The sequence below is a fragment of the Stegostoma tigrinum genome, chromosome 22 (genome assembly GCF_030684315.1).
Source record: "Stegostoma tigrinum isolate sSteTig4 chromosome 22, sSteTig4.hap1, whole genome shotgun sequence".
NCBI lineage: Eukaryota > Metazoa > Chordata > Chondrichthyes > Orectolobiformes > Stegostomatidae > Stegostoma > Stegostoma tigrinum.
Window position 1 is genome coordinate 7,357,217 of NC_081375.1, and position 20,042 is coordinate 7,377,258.

Genomic DNA, 20,042 nt, shown 5'->3' on the forward strand with positions numbered 1-20,042 from the left:
CCCGCTCCCTCAGCACTGACCCTCCGACAACGCCCGCTCCCTCAGCACTGACCCTCCCACAGTGCGGCGCTCCCTCAGCACTGACCCTCCGACAGTGCCCACTCCCTCAGCACTGACCCTCCGACAGTGCCCACTCCCTCAGCACTGACCCTCCGACAACGCCCGCTCCCTCAGCACTGACCCTCCCACAGTGCGGCGCTCCCTCAGCACTGACCCTCCGACAGTGCCCACTCCCTCAGCACTGACCCTCCGACAGTGCGGCACTCCCTCAGCACTGGCCCTCCCACAGTGCCCACTCCCTCAGCACTGACCCTCCGACAGTGCGGCGATCCCTCAGCACTGACTCTCCGACAGTGCCCACTCCCTCAGTACTGACGCTCTATCAGTGCGGCACTCCCTCAGCACTGACCCTCCGACAGTACCCGCTCCCTCAGCACTGACCCTCCCACAGTGCGGCGCTCCCTCAGCACTGACCCTCCGACAGTGCCCACTCCCTCAGCACTGACCCTCCGACAGTGCCCACTCCCTCAGCACTGACCCTCCGACAGTGTGGCAGTCCCTCAGCACTGACCCTCCGACAGTGCGGCGTTCCCTCAGCACTGATCCTCCGACAGTGCGGTGCTCCCTCAGCACTGACCCTCCGACAGTGCGGCACTCCTTCAGCACTGACCCTCCGACAGTGCAATGCTCCCTCCGTACGGACCCTCCGACAGTGCAGCACTCCCTCAGCACTGACCCTCCGACCTTGCAGTGTCCCTCAACAGTGACCCTCTGACAGTGCGGCGCTCCCTCAGCACTGACCCTCCGATTGTGCGGCGCTCCTTCAGCACTGACCCTCCAACAGTGCAATGCTCCCTCCGTACGGACCCTCCGACAGTGCAGCACTCCCTCAGCACTGACCCTCCGGCCTCGCAGTGTCCCTCAGCAGTGACCCTCTGACAGTGCGGCACTCCCTCAGCGCTGACCTTCTGACAGTCTGATGCTCCCTCAGCAGTCTAGTTTTGGGAAGGTGTTAAATTCTACTTTAGAGATTGTAACAAAATAGCAGAGCATTTCAAAATTCATAACATGATCAAGCACAGTGGCTGCTTATTAGGGATGTCATGTCTGACAAACTTTCTAGAATTCCTCGAAGGTAACAATGAGGATAGTTAAAAGTGAAGTTGAAAATCTGATGTGTTTGGATTTCTAAAAGGCATTTTAAAAGGTACCATACATTCAGCTACTTAACAAGATAAGCGGGCATGGTGTTGGAGGTTGCACATTAACATGGATGGAGAGTTCGCTGATAGAAGACAGAGAATTGGGATAAGGAGGAAATTTTCATGATGGCAACCTTTTACTAGTGGAGTGTCACAAGGATCAGTGGTGAGGCTGCAGTTATTGCTCATCCCTAACCCCAGAGGGCAGTAATAGCTCAACCACATTTCTGTGTCTGGAGTCACTTGTAGGGCAGACTAGGTAGTGGCATCAAAACCGTATTTGACCAAGTGTGACTTCAAGGATCCCTTGCAAATCTGGAATGAAGGGAGTCGGAGGGAAACCTCATTTGATATGGCCTGAGGAACTCCTGCAGAGATGTCCTGGAGCTGAGATGACTGACCTCCAACAACCACAACCATCTTCTGATGTGCCAGATATGACTCCAACCAGCAAGATGTGGACAGTAGTCAGGCTTGGGCTCAAAAGTGGCAACTAACATTCATGCCAATGAATGCCTGGCAATGACCATCTCCCACAAGAGAAAATCTAACCACTGTCCCAACAGTGTTACCATCACTGAATCCTTGCGGTTACCATGGACCAAGAGCAGGTCAGAAGCTAGGAATCCTGCAGTGAGTAATTCACCTCCTCAAAGCCTGCCCACCATCTACAAGGCACAAGTCAGGAGTGGGATGGAATACTCCCCACTTGCCTGGATGGGTGCAGCTCCAACAACACTCAAGACACCATCCAGGACAAAGCAGCCCACTGGATTGTCATCACATCCACAAACATCCACTCCCTTCGCCACCAATGCTGTCTCTCCTGAAAAAGATATGCTTCCTAAGGAGGAAAAAATATCTGGATATTTTGGATTTTAAGGCTTTAGCAGAAATGACTAAAAATAAAAGAGACTCTTGCTGTGGTTACAGATGGAAGCAGAAGGACTGAAGATATCTTTTCACCAGTCAGCTTTTGGCCTACTTCTTTCGGGCTTCAAAGATTGCGCATTTAGAAAAGACACCAGAGGTCAGGCTTGAGGTCAATGCCATGTGAGGTTTTGCTGTGTTTGGTTTACTTTCAGTACAGCAGGAGTGAATAAGTCATTAAATCAGAAAAAGCAAGAAGCAATAGGTGAGAGAATGAGAAAGAAAGGAAAGAGGAGAAGTGGCGTGACAGAAGCATTGGCAACAATCTTCAGCCAGAAGTGCCAAGTGGATGATTTGTCTCGGCCTCCTGCAGTGGTCCACAGCATCACAGATGCCTGTCTTCAGCCAATTTGATTCGCTCCATGTGATATCAAGAAATGTTTGGAGACACCGGATACTGCAAATGCTGTGGGCCCCAACAACATTCTGGCGATAATACTGAAGACTTATGCTCCAGAACTTGTTGCTCCCCTTGCCAAGCTCTTCCAGTACAGTTACAACACTGGCATCTATCTGACAATGTCAGAAATTACTGAGGTATGCCTTGTACACACAAAGCAGGATAATTCCAACCTGGCCAATTACTGCCCCATCAGTTTACTCTCAATCATCAGTAAAGTGATGGAAGTGTCAGTAACAGCACTATCAAGCAGCACCTGCTCAGCAGTAACTTGCTCATTGATGCCCAGTTTGGTTTCTGCCAGTGCCACTCAGCTCCTGACCTCCAGCTTACAACACCAAGGGCTAAACGTTAGATTATTTTTGGCTAAGAGTCAGTTTCATTGGGTATATTTGAGGGTTTCTGAAGGGCCAGCGAGTTTTCTTACTGCATCTTACCAAACTTGCCTCAGTAAATACCTGTCTAGTCCCCATGTGGACCTTGTCATTCAACTCTACCACGTAGTGTCCTCAGAACAAATCACTGCTCACTGGATACCCTCCAATACACTGGCATTCCAGGCGCACGCCCCAACTTTGAGAGGTCACTGTGCTGTCAGGCAGGTTTTGGCAACCTGGTGTTGTCCCTCACTGTCAGTGCAATTTCACAGCACCCACAAGGCCACATTGACCATGGTACAGCACTCCATCAGATATATAATCCCAATCTCTCTCACCCTTGTCATGGTTTAACCACCAGGCCACATTGTTTACTTGTCCATAGCTAACATCCCATCGAAACACCCTCCCTAAGTCAGCACTACCCTGTCTCCGATGCCTGCTGGTGACACGCAGCCTAACGTTGTTCAGTTGGAGAGTATCTCACACAGGAAGCAATTGGACAATTCCAAAGAGAAGTTTTATTTAGAGCCAGGAAGACTGCACTTCACTGCCACAGTGCAGTAGAAATACTCCAGGATGTAGGAGTAGTGACAGCTGCTAGGGGAGTGGGCACATACCTCCAGGAGGTGGTAATGCTGCTCAGAGGTCACCTGAACATGCATGGAATGGAACTCTTTCCTGTTGATGAATTCTGTAGCATGGTGCCATATGTGAGCAGCCAATAGTGCTTTCTGGTCAGAAATCAGCTATGTTTATGTATCTGACTACCTGGGCTGTCGCACTGACCCTGTCATGGGGAACAAAATGAACTGGTCTGACCTTACGTGGATGGCATCAGTCACTGTCCTGATACATTTGTGGGAGCAATGAATGAGAGGTCACATGCACATCACCCTTTGGCACTTCAAAAGTTCAGAGCAGCTTCCCAACTCCCAGCAGAGGATGGCTTTCCCCATTCCTGCAGCCCCCAGGTGCCACACAGTTCCCTCACAGTGCCCCAGAGCATATGGAGTGAGCATTAAGTACATATCTTGCCTTTCTGCAGCCCGTCTTTGTCCTATTCTGTGAGGCCCTGTGGCTGCGAGCTCTCATGAGTTGGGGGTAGCTGGGGGCCCTCCAATTCCCATGGAAGCCTGATGCTGCTCCAGATCTTCCTGTCGGCCCAGGTCCTCCTGTGTCCACCTTCGGTTTTTAACAAGGCAGCCATGGTGACCAACATCCCACCAGTGAATGGGTGTATCTCTCTTGCTGGAAATGATCTTTGTGGGGAACTCAAGGAGTAAAGCAGGTTTCTAGCTCTGAGGAGAATCAATGGGAAAAATGAGAAAAGTGGACACATTTTGAAAGGGGAGAAAACAGAATGCAGCATTGGACAAACAAGTGGAGATAACTGTGTGTTGAACAATGTTACTTTCCGGGATGCTGTGCCCAGATAAAGTATCATCACCTGTGTGCATTCAGGGAAATTCTCCCCAGAGACAGTCTTTTGATTGGTTTTGTTTTTAATCGTCACCAGTGGTGAGTTTGGGAGCGCTCAACATAGCAATAACCCTCTGATTGGTCAGGTTGCAGTGAAACACAATTTCTGTGAAAAGGAATGTAAACAGGGAAGACAGGAGCCCCAGAAGCTTGTAACAACAACATTTCTGTCTCTATTCCCTTGCTTTCATTTCTTCAAATCTCCAGCAAAAGAGCAGAGATAAGCTACATTCAAAATTGCTGAAAGGAAGAATACAAAAGCTCACAGGAGCACGTAATCAACCAGTGAACTAAAGAGTATTAGAGTGTGAATAACATAAAGCACCATCATTGAAAAGGAATAGGTTATGGAACTAACTCAATTAAAAGCGAAATACTACAGATGCTGGAAATTTGAAATAAAAACACGAAGAGCTAGAGAAACTGCAGCTCTTCTGAAATCATATTGCTGTCAAAATGTTAATGACTCCTGACTCCACAGATGCTGCCAGACTGGCTGTGTTTACTTGCACATTCAGGTTTTATTAGTGGCACCAACTCATCTAGTTTTGTGATTTTGGGCAGGTGATACAAAATTGGATTCCTCAGACTACATTTCTTCATCCTCCACTCAATATTTTTGTGTGTGTAGCATGTTATGCGTGTGTGTGAGATTTTTAAAAGAGGTAAAGTTAATATTCCATAAATTATCAATCCTGTGTTATCAATCTTGTTGGATCAATAGAGGTATTTTATTCATACTGTAGGAAACAGGTATGGTTTGCTTTTACCCTTAGTAGCAGACAATCAGAGGCATCATGACATCAACCTCAGCTCAAACACGGACAAAAGAGCTGAACTCTAGAGCTGCATTTGACTGAGTGTGACACCAAGGAGCCCAGGCAAAACTGGAATCAATGGGAATTGGGTGACAAAGTTTCCAATAGTTAAAGTCATATCCGACACGTGGGAAGGCTGTTGCAGAGAGAGAGAATACTCTGCACTTGCCTGGATGAGTGCAGCTCCAACAACACTCAAGAAGCTCAACACCATCCAGGACAAAGCAGCCGCTTGATTTTGTTCTGTTGCTGGAGAAGTTTTTGGGTCTAGGCCCAGTCAGTCTGGCTCAATAAAAGGACCTGCACTGACACTGTTGTCAGACATGAGATCAGTGCCTTGTGGAAGTCTCAATGACACAGGTTGTGATGTGAGTCTGCTCCTGACTGTAAAGCTGCAAACAATGAAGAGCTGGTCGATCGTGTCCATCATGGGCCTCCTGCAGTGTCACAATGATGCCACCTGAAGGTTGCAGGAACAGCAACTCATATTCCGCTTGGGAACCCTGCAGCCCAATGATATCAATGTGGACTTCACCAGCTTCAAAATCTCCCCTTCCCCCACAGCATCCCAAAACCAGCCCAGCTACCTAACCTGTTCTTCCTCTCACCCATCCCTTCCTCCCACCCCAAGCCGCACCTCCATTTCCTACCTACTAACCTCATCCCACCTCCTTGACCTGTCCGTCTTCCCTGGACTGACCTATCCCCTCCCTACCTCCCCACCTATACTCTCCTCTCCACCTATTTTCTTTACTCTCCATCTTCGGTCCGCCTCCCCCTCTCTCCCTATTTATTCCTGAACCCTCACCCCATCCCACTCTCTGATGAAGGGTCTAGGCCTGAAACGTCAGCTTTTGTGCTCCTGAGATGCTGCTGTGCCTGCTGTGTTCATCCAGCTTCACACTTTATGATCAAGAGCTGGTCTTGCCAGGTTCATCTAAATGAATGACACAGGAAGCAGCCATTTGGGTCTCAAACTTGTGCCAGCTCCTTCCAAAAGCCTTTGAATTAGTTCCTCTTCTGTGCTGTTCCCACAACCTGGAAAATGTCTCCTCTTTAAGTATTTCTGAAATTCGCTTTTGAAATTTCTTGTTGAATCTGCTGCATTGCATTGCCAGGTAGTGTGTTCCTGATCACAACATCTTGCTGCATGAAAGAACCACCAGGCTGCTGTGCAGGTGTCAGTGGCAGAACTGGACAGGGTTGGAGAAAGGAGGAAGAGAGAGTGAATCAAGAGTAAAGGGAGGTGTCAAAGGAAGGAAATAATTGAAAAGACTGATAGTAGAAACTATCAATGAGACAATAAAGAAGAACGAATATAAGAAAAGGAGAATGGGTGAAGACGATGGAAATGAAGTTAGAGCATGAGTGAGAGCAGAACCATGAAAGTATAGGAACAGAACGTAAAATAACCATTGCCTTACGGACAGAGGTCTGCTGTCTCATTAACAAGTGATGATGGACACTGGCTTAACCTGAGAGGAAATACATCACACACGGGAGCTGGATAAGGAGAAACGTCTATGTTAACCTCAGCTGGTGCAGGAATGTAAACCCCACCATTACGTGTTATTCTTCATCACAAACCAGCTGTTCAGCCAACTAAGCTAACTAAACTCCACACAGCAGCACTGTCTTTACTCTGAACATTTCTGTCCAACAATATAAACTACTTGTGTCCTCAATGGGATCCTGAAAAATAACCACAACAAAAACAGTACGCTGGCAGATAGCCAGCACATAACCAACACACTGATTCATAAACAGCATGTAACCAGCACACTGACACCTAACCAGCTCACTGATACATAACCAGCACACTGATAGATAACCAGCACACTGACACATAACCAGCCCACTGATACATAACCAGCCCACTGATACATAACCAGCACACTGACACATAACCAGCACACTGACACATAACCAGCTCACCGATACATAACCAGCACACTGACACATAACCAGCCCACTGATACATAACCAGCACACTGATACATAACCAGCCCACTGATACATAACCAGCACACTGACACATAACCAGCTCACCGATACATAACCAGCACACTGACACATAACCAGCACACTGACACATAACAAGCACACTGATACATAAACAGCACACTGACACATAACCAGCTCACTGATACATAACCAGCACACTGACACATAACCAGCTCACTGACACAAACCAACACACTGATACATAACCAGCACACTGACACATAACCAGCACACTGACACATAACCAACACACTGACACATAACCAGCACACTGACACATAACCGGCACACTGACACATAACCAGCACACTGACACATAACCAGCACACTGACACACAACCAGCACACTGACACATAACCAGCACACTGACACATAACCAACACACTGATACATAACCAGCACACTGACACATAACCAGCACACTGACACATAACCAACACACTGACACATAACCAGCACACTGACACATAACCAACACACTGATACATAACCAGCACACTGATACATAACCAGCACTCTGATACATAACCAGCACACTGACACATAACCAACACACTGATACATAACCAGCACACTTATACATAACCAGCACTCTGATACATAACCAGCACACTGACACATAACCAGCCCACTGACACATAACCAACACACTGATACATAACCAGCACACTGACACCTAACCAACACACTGACACATAACCAACACACTGATACATAACCAGCACTCTGATACATAACCAGCTCACTGATACATAACCAGCACACTGACACATAACCAACACACTGATACATAACCAGCACTCTGATACATAACCAGCTCACTGATACATAACCAGCACACTGACACATAACCAGCACACTGACACATAACCAGCTCACTGACACATAACCAGCACACTGATACATAACCAACACACTGACACATAACCAACACACTGATACATAACCAGCACTCTGATACATAACCAGCACACTGACACATAACCAGCACACTGATACATAACCAACACACTGATACATAACCAGCACACTGACACATAACCAGCACATTGACAACTAACCAGCACACTGACACATAACCAGCACACTGATACATAACCAGCACACTGACCTATAACCGTCACACTGACACATAACCAGCACACTGACACATAACCAACATACTGACACATAACCAGCATACTGATACCTAACCAGCACACTGACACATAACCAGCACACTTATACATAACCAACACACTGACACATAACCAGCACACTGACACATAACCAGCACAGTGACACATAACCAGCTCAGTGATACATAAGCAACACACTGATACATAACCAGAACACTGACACCTAACCAGCACACTGACACATAACCAGCACACTGACACCTAACCAGCACACTGATACATAACCAGCTCACAGTGACAAAACCAGCACAATGATACATAAACAGCACAGTGATACATAACCAGCACAGTGACACATAACCAGCACACTGACACATAACCGGCACACTGACACACAACCAGCACACTGATACATAACCAGCACACTGACACATAACCAACACACTGATACAGAACCAGCTCACTGACACAAAACCAGCACAATGATACATAAACAGCACACTGACACATAACCAGCACAGTGATACATAACCAGCACACTGACACATAACCAGCACACTGACACATAACCAACACACTGATACATAACCAACACACTGAAACATAACCAGCTCACTGATACATAACCAGCACACTGATACATAACCAGCACACGGACACATAACCAGCACACTGGCACATAACCAGCACACTGGCACATAACCAACACACGGATACATAACCAACACACTGATACATAACCAGCTCACTGTGACAAAACCAGCACAATGATACATAAACAGCACACTGATACATAACCAGCACACTGACACATAACCAGCACACTGACACATAACCGGCACACTGACACACAACCGGCACACTGACACACAACCAGCACACTGATACCTAACCAACACACTGATACATAACCAGCTCACGGACACAAAACCAGCACAATGATACATAAACAGCACACTGATACATAACCAGCACAGTGACACATAACCAGCACACTGACACATAACCGGCACACTGACACACAACCGGCACACTGACACACAACCAGCACACTGATACCTAACCAACACACTGATACATAACCAGCTCACTGACACATAACCAGCTCACTGATACATAACCAGCACACTGACACATAACCAGCACACTGACACATAACCAGCACACTGATACATAACCAGCTCACTGATACATAACCAGCACAATGATACATAAACAGCACACTGATACATAGCCAGCACAGTGACACATAACCAGCACACTGACACATAACCAGCACACTGACCTATAACCGTCACACTGACACATAACCAGCACACTGACACATAACCAACATACTGACACATAAGCAGCACACTGATACCTAACCAGCACACTGACACATAACCAGCACACTGACACATAACCAGCACACTGACACATAACCAGCACGCTGATACCTAACCAGCACAGTGATACATAACCAGCCCACTGACACATAACCGGCACACTGACACACAACCAGCACACTGATACATAACCAGCACAGTGACACAAAACCAGCTCACTGATACCTAACCAGCACACTGACACATAACCAGCACACTGACACATAACCAGCACACTGACACATAACCAGCACGCTGATACCTAACCAGCACAGTGATACATAACCAGCCCACTGACACATAACCGGCACACTGACACACAACCAGCACACTGATACATAACCAGCACACTGATACATAACCAGCACACTGACACATAACCAACATACTGACACATAACCAGCACACTGATACATAACCAGCACACTGATACAGAACCAACACACTGACACATAACCAGCTCACTGATACATAACCAGCACACTGACACATAACCAACACACTGATACATAACCAACACACTAACACATAACCAGCACACTGACACATAACCAACACACTGACACATAACCAACACACTGATACATAACCAACACACTGATACATAACCAGCACACTGACACATAACCAGCACACTGACACACACCAGCACACTGATAACTAACCAACACACTGATACATAACCAGCACACTGACACAAAACCAGCACAATGATACATAAACAGCACACTGATACATAACCAGCACAGTGACACATAACCAGCACACTGACACATAACCAGCATACTGACACATAACCAACATACTGACACATAACCAGCACACTGATACCTAACCAGCACACTGACACATAACCAGCACACTGACATATAACCAGCTCACTGATACATAGCCAACACACTGACACCTAACCAGCACACTGACACATAACCAACACACTGATACCTAACCAGCTCTCTGATACATAACCAGCACACTGACACATAACCAGCACACTGATACATAACCAGCACACTGATACATAACCAGCTGACTGATACCTAACCAGCACACTGACACATAACCAGCACACTGACACATAACCAGCACACTGACACATAACCAACACACTGATACATAACCAGCTGACTGATACCTAACCAGCACACTGACACATAACCAGCACACAGACACATAACCAGCACACTGACACATAACCAACACACTGATACATAAGCAGCACACTGATACATAACCAACACACTGATACATAACCAGCTCACTGACACAAAACCAGCACAATGATACATAAACAGCACACTGATACATAACCAGCACAGTGACACATAACCAGCACACTGACACATAACCGGCACACTGACACACAACCAGCACACTGATAACTAACCAACACACTGATACATAACCAGCTCACTGACACAAAACCAGCACAATGATACATAACCAGCACATTGACACATAACCAGCTGACTGATACCTAACCAGCACACTGACACATAACCAGCACACTGATACATAACCAACACACTGATACATAACCAGCTCACTGACACAAAACCAGCACAATGATACATAAACAGCACACTGACACATAACCAGCACACTGACACAGAACCGGCACACTGACACACAACCAGCACACTGATAACTAACCAACACACTGATACATAACCAGCTCACTGACACAAAACCAGCACAATGATACATAAACAGCACACTCGTACATAACCAGCACAGTGACTCATAACCAGCACACTGACCAAGAACCATCACACTGACACATAACCAACACACTGACACATAACCAACACACTGACACCTAACCAGCACACTGATACATAACCAACACACTGACACATAACCAGCACACAGACACCTAACCAGTTCACTGATACATAACCAGGACACTGACACATAACCAGCACAGTGACACCTAACCAGCTCAGTGATACATAAGCAGCACACTGATACATAACCAGAACACTGACACCTAACCAGCACACTGACACATAACCAGCACACTGATACATAACCAGAACACTGACACCTAACCAGCACACTGACACATAACCAGCACACTGACACATAACCAACACACTGACACATAACCAGCACACTGATACATAACCAGCACACTGACACATAACCAGCACACTGACTCATAACCAGCACACTGATACATAACCAGCACACTGACACATAACCAGCACACTGACTCATAACCAGCACACTGATACATAACCAGCACACTGACACATAACCAGCACACTGACACATAACCAGCACACTGATACATAACCAGCACTCTGATACATAACCAGCTCACTGATACATAACAAACACACTGACACATAACCAGCACACTGATACATAACCAGCACACTGACACATAACCAGCACACTGACTCATAACCAGCACACTGACACATAACCAGCTCACTGACACATAACCAGCTGACTGATACATAACCAACACACTGACACATAACCAGCACACTGACACATAACCAGCACACTGATACATAACCAGCACACTGACACATAACCAACACACTGACTCATAACCAGCACACTGATACATAACCAGCACACTGATACGTAACCAACACACTGAAACATAACCAGCACACTGACACATAACCAGCATACTGACACATAACCAGCACACTGATACATAACCAGCTCACTGATACATAACAAACACACTGATACATAACCAGCACACTGATATATAACCAACACACTGACACATAACCAGCACACTGACACATATCCAGCACACTGACACCTAACCAGCACACTGACACATAACCAGCACACTGACACATAACCAACACACTGATACATAACCAACACACTGATACATAACCAGCACACTGATACGTAACCAACACACTGATACATAACCAGCACACTGATACATAACCAACACACTGACACATAACCAGCACACTGATACATAACCAACACACTGATACATAACCAGCACACTGATACGTAACCAACACACTGAAACATAACCAGCACACTGACACATAACCAGCACACTGACACATAACCAACACACTGATACATAACCAGCACTCTGATACATAACCAGCTCACTGATACATAACCAGCACACTGACACATAACCAGCACACTGATACATAACCAACACACTGATACATAACCAACACACTGACACATAACCAGCACACTGACACATAACCAGCACACTGATACCTAACCAGCACACTGACACATAACCAGCACACTGACACATAACCAACACACTGATACATAACCAGCACACTGATACGTAACCAACACACTGAAACATAACCAGCACACTGACACATAACCAGCACACTGACACATAACCAACACACTGATACATAACCAGCACTCTGATACATAACCAGCTCACTGATACATAACCAGCACACTGACACATAACCAGCACACTGATACATAACCAACACACTGATACATAACCAACACACTGACACATAACCAGCACACTGACACATAACCAGCACACTGATACCTAACCAGCACACTGACACATAACCAGCACACTGACACATAACCAACACACTGATACATAACCAACACACTGACACATAACCAACACACTGATACATAACCAGCTCACTGATACATAACCAGCACACTGATACGTAACCAACACACTGAAACATAACCAGCACACTGACACATAACCAACACACTGATACATAACCAGCACTCTGATACATAACCAGCTCACTGATACATAACAAACACACTGACACATATCCAGCACACTGACACCTAACCAGCACACTGACACATAACCAGCACACTGACACATAACCAGCACAATGATACATAACCAGCTCACTGACACAAAACCAGCACAATGATACATAACCAGCACACTGATACATAACCAGCACAGTGACACATAACCAGCACACTGATACATAACCAGCACACTGACCTATAACCGTCACACTGACACATCACCAGCACACTGACACATAACCAACATACTGACACAAAACCAGCATACTGATACCTAACCAGCACACTGACACATAACCAGCACACTTATACATAACCAACACACTGACACATAACCAACACACTGACACCTAACCAGCACACTGACACATAACCAGCACAGTGATACATAAGCAGCACACTGATACATAACCAGAACACTGACACATAACCAGCGCACTGATACATAACCAGCACACTGACACATAACCAGCACACTGACACATAACCAGCACACTGATACATAACCAGCACACTGACACATAACCAGCTCACTGACACATAACCAACACACTGACACATAACCAGCACACTGATACATCACCAGCTCACTGTCACATAACCAGCACACTGACACATAACCAGCACACTGATACATAACCAGCACACTGACACATAACCAGCACACTGATACATAACCAACACACTGATACATAAAAAGCTCACTGACACAAAACCAGCACAATGATACATAAACAGCACACTGATACATAACCAGCACAGTGACACAGAACCAGCACACTGACACATAACCAGCACACTGACCTATAACCGTCACACTGACACATAACCGGCACACTGACACACACCAGCACACTGATAACTAACCAACACACTGATACATAACCAGCTCACTGACACAAAACCAGCACAATGATACATAAACAGCACACTGATACATAACCAGCACAGTGACACATAACCAGCACACTGACACATAACCAGCACACTGACCTATAACCGTCACACTGACACATAACCAGCACACTGACACATAACCAACATACTGACACATAACCAACATACTGATACATAACCAGCACACTGATACCTAACCAGCACACTGACACATAACCAGCACACTGACACATAACCAGCTCACTGATACATAACAAACACACTGATACATAACCAGCACACTGATATATAACCAACACACCGACACATAACCAGCACACTGATACATAACCAACACACTGATACATAACCAACACACTGATACATAACCAGCACAGTGATACATAACAAACACACTGATATATAACCAACACACTGACACAAAACCAGCACAATGATACATAAACAGCACACTGATACATAACCAGCACAGTGACACATAACCAGCACACTGACACACAACCAGCACACTGACACATAACCAACACACTGATACATAACCAGCTCACTGATACATAACCAGAACACTGATACATAACCAGCACACTGACACATAACCAGCACACTGACACATAACCAGCTCACTGATACATAACCAGCACACTGACACATAACCAACACACTGATACATAACCAACACACTGATACATAACCAGCTCACTGATACATAACCAGCACACTGACACATAACCAACACACTGACACATAACCAACACACTGACACATAACCGGCACACTGATACATAACCAGCACACTGACTCATAAGCAGCACACTGACACATAACCAGCACACTGACACACAACCAGCACACTGATACATAACCAGAATACTGACACATAACCAGCACACTGATACATAACCAGCCCACTGACACATAACCAGAACACTGACACATAACCAGAACACCGACACATAACCAGCACACTGATACATAACCAAAACACTCACACATAACCAACACACTGATACATAACCAGCTCACTGACACATAACCAGAACACTGACACATAACCAGAACACTGACACATAACCAGCACACTGATACATAACCAGCCCACTGACACATAACCAGAATACTGACACATAACCAGCACACTGATACATAACCAGCCCACTGACACATAACCAGAACACTGATACATAACCAACACACTGATACTTAACCAGCACACTGACACATAACCAGCACACTGACACATAACCAACACACTGACACATGACCAGCACACTGACACATAACCAACACACTGATACATAACCAGCACACTGACACATAACCTGCACACTGACACATAACCAACACACTGATACTTAACCAGCACACTGACACATAACCAGCACACTGACACATAACCAACACACTGATACATAACCAACACACTGATACTTAACCAGCACACTGACACATAACCAGCACACTGACACATAACCAACACACTGATACATAACCAGCACACTGACACATAACCAGCACACTGACACATCACCAGCACACTGATACATAACCAACACACTGACACATAACCAGCACACTGATACATAACCAGCACACTGATACATAACCAGAACACTGACACATAACCAGAATACTGACACATAACCAGCACACTGATACATAACCAGCACACTGATACATAACCAGAACACTGACACATAACCAGAATACTGACACATAACCAGCACACTGATACATAACCTGCCCACTGACACATAACCAGAACACTGACACATAACCAGAACACCGACACATAACCAGCACACTGATACATAACCAAAACACTCACACATAACCAACACACTGATACATAACCAGCACACTGACACATAACCAGCACACTGATACATAACCAGAACACTGACACATAACCAGAATACTGACACATAACCAGCACACTGATACATAACCAGAACACTGACACATAACCAGAACACCGACACATAACCAGCACACTGATACACAACCAACACACTGACACATAACCAGCACACTGATACATAACCAGCCCACTGACACATAACCAGAACACTGACACATAACCAGCACACTGATACATAACCAGCCCACTGACACATAACCAGAAAACTGACACATAACCAGAATACTGACACATAACCAGCACACTGACACATAACCAACACACTGACACATAACCAGAATACTGACACATAACCAGCACACTGATACATAACCAGAACACTGACACATAACCAGAACACCGACACATAACCAGCACACTGATACACAACCAACACACTGACACATAACCAGCACACTGATACATAACCAGCCCACTGACACATAACCAGAACACTGACACATAACCAGCACACTGATACATAACCAGCCCACTGACACATAACCAGAAAACTGACACATAACCAGAATACTGACACATAACCAGCACACTGACACATAACCAACACACTGACACATGACCAGCACACTGATACATAACCAGCTCACTGATACATAACCAGCACACTGACACCTAACCAGCACACTGACACATAACCAACACACTGATACATAACCAGCTCACTGACACATAACCAGCTCACTGACACATAACCAGCACACTGACACATAACCTGCACACTGACACATAACCAACACACTGATACTTAACCAACACACTGATACATAACCAGCACACTGACACATAACCAGCTCACTGACACATAACCAGCACACTGACACATAACCAACACACTGATACATAACCAGCACACTGACACATAACCAGCACAATGACACATAACCAACACACTGATACATAACCAGCACACTTATACATAACCAACACACTGACACATAACCAGCACACTGATACATAACCAGCACACTGACTCATAACCAGCACACTGATACATAACCAGCACACTGACACCTAACTTGCACCCCAACACCTTACCAGCTCAGTAACACATTAACAGCCTCTGTAACAGTCTTTGTATGGTGGTCTCCCGGCAGTCTCTCCGAGAGTGTTTCTGTTGGAGTCTATGTCAGTATCACTGACTTCTGATAGTCATTGTGACGTTGTTTCTGTTGTTGTCTGTGACAGTCTCTTTCTGATTGTATCGGTGACAGTGTTTCTGATTGTATCTGTGTCAGTCTCTGTAATACTGTTTCTGATTATGTTTGTGACGGGTCCGTGACAGTATTTCTGGTTGTGCCTGTGATGGTGTTTCTAATAGTGTCTGTGACGGTCTCTGTGACAAGCATTTTCTACTGCATTTGTGACAGTATTTCTGATGGTGTCTGTGACAGTCTGTGTGATGGTGTTCTTGATGGTGACTGTGACAGAGCTTTTGATGGTGTATGTGATGGTGTTGGTATTGAGAACAATCTTTATTTTTTATGGAGCTGGGTAGAAAACATGAAGTAACCAATCAGGGAAAGATAAGGCCTGTGTGTATAGGAACAATTGGTGAGAGGCCTGCTCTCCCATCCAGGCTGGTTCTTTCTTTTTTTCTCTCTGACTGTTTGCCCTGAAAAAGCCTGTGATCGGAGCATTAGGAAGTAATGGGAGTGCCAGGTCAAGCTATTATTGAGACCAGGGAGATGCCTTGGCATCAAAGTGCAGTGTCCTGCTGGCCTTTGGTGGGTAGTTGTACTAAAAGAGGGTGTAAGAGGTTGGGAGCAGAATGAGGATTCAAAGGGTGTGGAAAGAGAAGGGTGCTCAGGGTGAAATAGAGAAGGAGGCAGCAATCTCACCTGAAAGGAGGTGGCATGTGAAGGTAGTGAGAGGCTGAAAAAGGAGCAGATTTAAACCTGTAAACAAACCGGCAGCCAGGCAGACTTGTATCACTTTTCAATTCTTTGAAGATGATTTTGGATTCTTTGACTTAAGTCTGCATACATTCAGGAGCTATTGTATAGGGGAAATGTAATAGCTACTCTTGCCATGAACATAGTCAATAGTTAAATTTAAATTTAAATTAGCATTTGAAATTTGAGATGCAATAAACTGAGTTGTAGCTGTGTGTTGTAAATGATCAAATGTAGAATCTTTAGCGCTGCGTAGGTTCAGGAGCTACCATCTTTGAAAAAATTGTAATAGATCTTAGTGCACTAAACACTGTAAATTGTTAACTTTGAATGTGAGTTTGAGAGCTGAGGTGCACCCAATGGAGTTTTAATACCTCCTTAAAATGTTCCAGCTTTTAATAGAAACTCATTGGCTTTAATCCCTCCAGTGTATAGAAGTTGCATTACAGATGATGGCATTTTGTGTGTAGTTATAGTGAGACATTAGTTATATTGAGACAAACATTTGCTGCTAATGCAAGCCTATTATCTTATGCAAATTAAAATGCTGCAATGACTACAAAATGAATGTTTTTCTTGTTGTGGCTTTAAGTTTAATGGAGCTTAATATTTATTGAGGATATTGATGAATTATTCTAATTCTGTTTTTGTGAGTCTGTATACCCCATATGTCAATAAAAATATGAATGACAATGTTACTATGTGATTGCATCACTTAATAGACAAGTTAATAAGCATAAAGAAATAAACTGCTGAAAACCAAGATGTAATATTAGGGAAATCACTAGAGCCCACAGAGGGAGTAAATAGATCCCTGTCTGTGATACTGTCAGTGACAGTGATGTTGATGCAATGGTCTCTGTGACGGTCTCCGTGACGGTGTCTGTGCCAGTGCCTGGAGCAGTGTCTGCGACGGTGTCTGTGACAGTGTCTGTGACGGTTTCTGTGACAGTGTCTGTGACAGTGTCTGCGACGGTGTCTGTGAAGGTCTCCACGACCCTGTCTGTAACAGTCTGTTGTGACAATCTCTGTGATGGCTTCTGTGTCGGTGTCCCATGACAGCACCAGTGATAGTGTCTATGGCAAGTCAGTGGTGGTGTTGATGGTGTGATGGTCTCTGTGTTTGAGTCTGTGTCTTTGTCCGTGTTTCTGTATGTGTTTGTACCTGTTGCTGTGTGCAGCCCAAGGGACTGATGGAACCTAACAACAGAATTACTTGCGGATATGTTTCAACCACTGTTGTAAAGCACCTTATTTTGGCTCCAGCTCTGAAACAGCCAACACATTTCACAAGCTGTGGGATTTAAAAGCTGATCTCAGACAGGGAACAAGTGAAAGACTTGCTGGATCAATGTAAACCTGAACTCTCCCTCTCTCTCCCACTAACCCTCACTCCTCATCATTATCTCTCTTGCTTTGTGACCTGCTCACCCCATCGGATTCTCTGTGTGTGTGTGTGCCCCTCATATATCTCCTGTTGCTCCCGTCTCTCTCTCCACTCCTAGTTTTCCCAGTCCCCTCTCTCTCTCAACCTCACCAACTCTTCAGTTTCCTCGCACTGCAACAATATCTCTCCTCACACCATCTCTTTTATTTTCTGTCTCTGTCCTTCAGTCACTATGCCCCTGCCTATGTTTCTATCCCTTTTCTTATGCTTTTTTCTCTCCCTTACTTTTTACATTACTCTCTATCCATTTATCTTTGTTTTCCCATACAATCTACATTTTCAATTCCCATCTCTCTCACCTTCTCTCTCTCTGTTTCACTGAGGAAATTCTCTCTCTCTCTGAGGCTTTATCTCTGAGGAAGGGATGGTCATTTTTGAGAAGGTAGTGACCTTCTTTCAGTGGCGTTTGAGGAGACGTCCA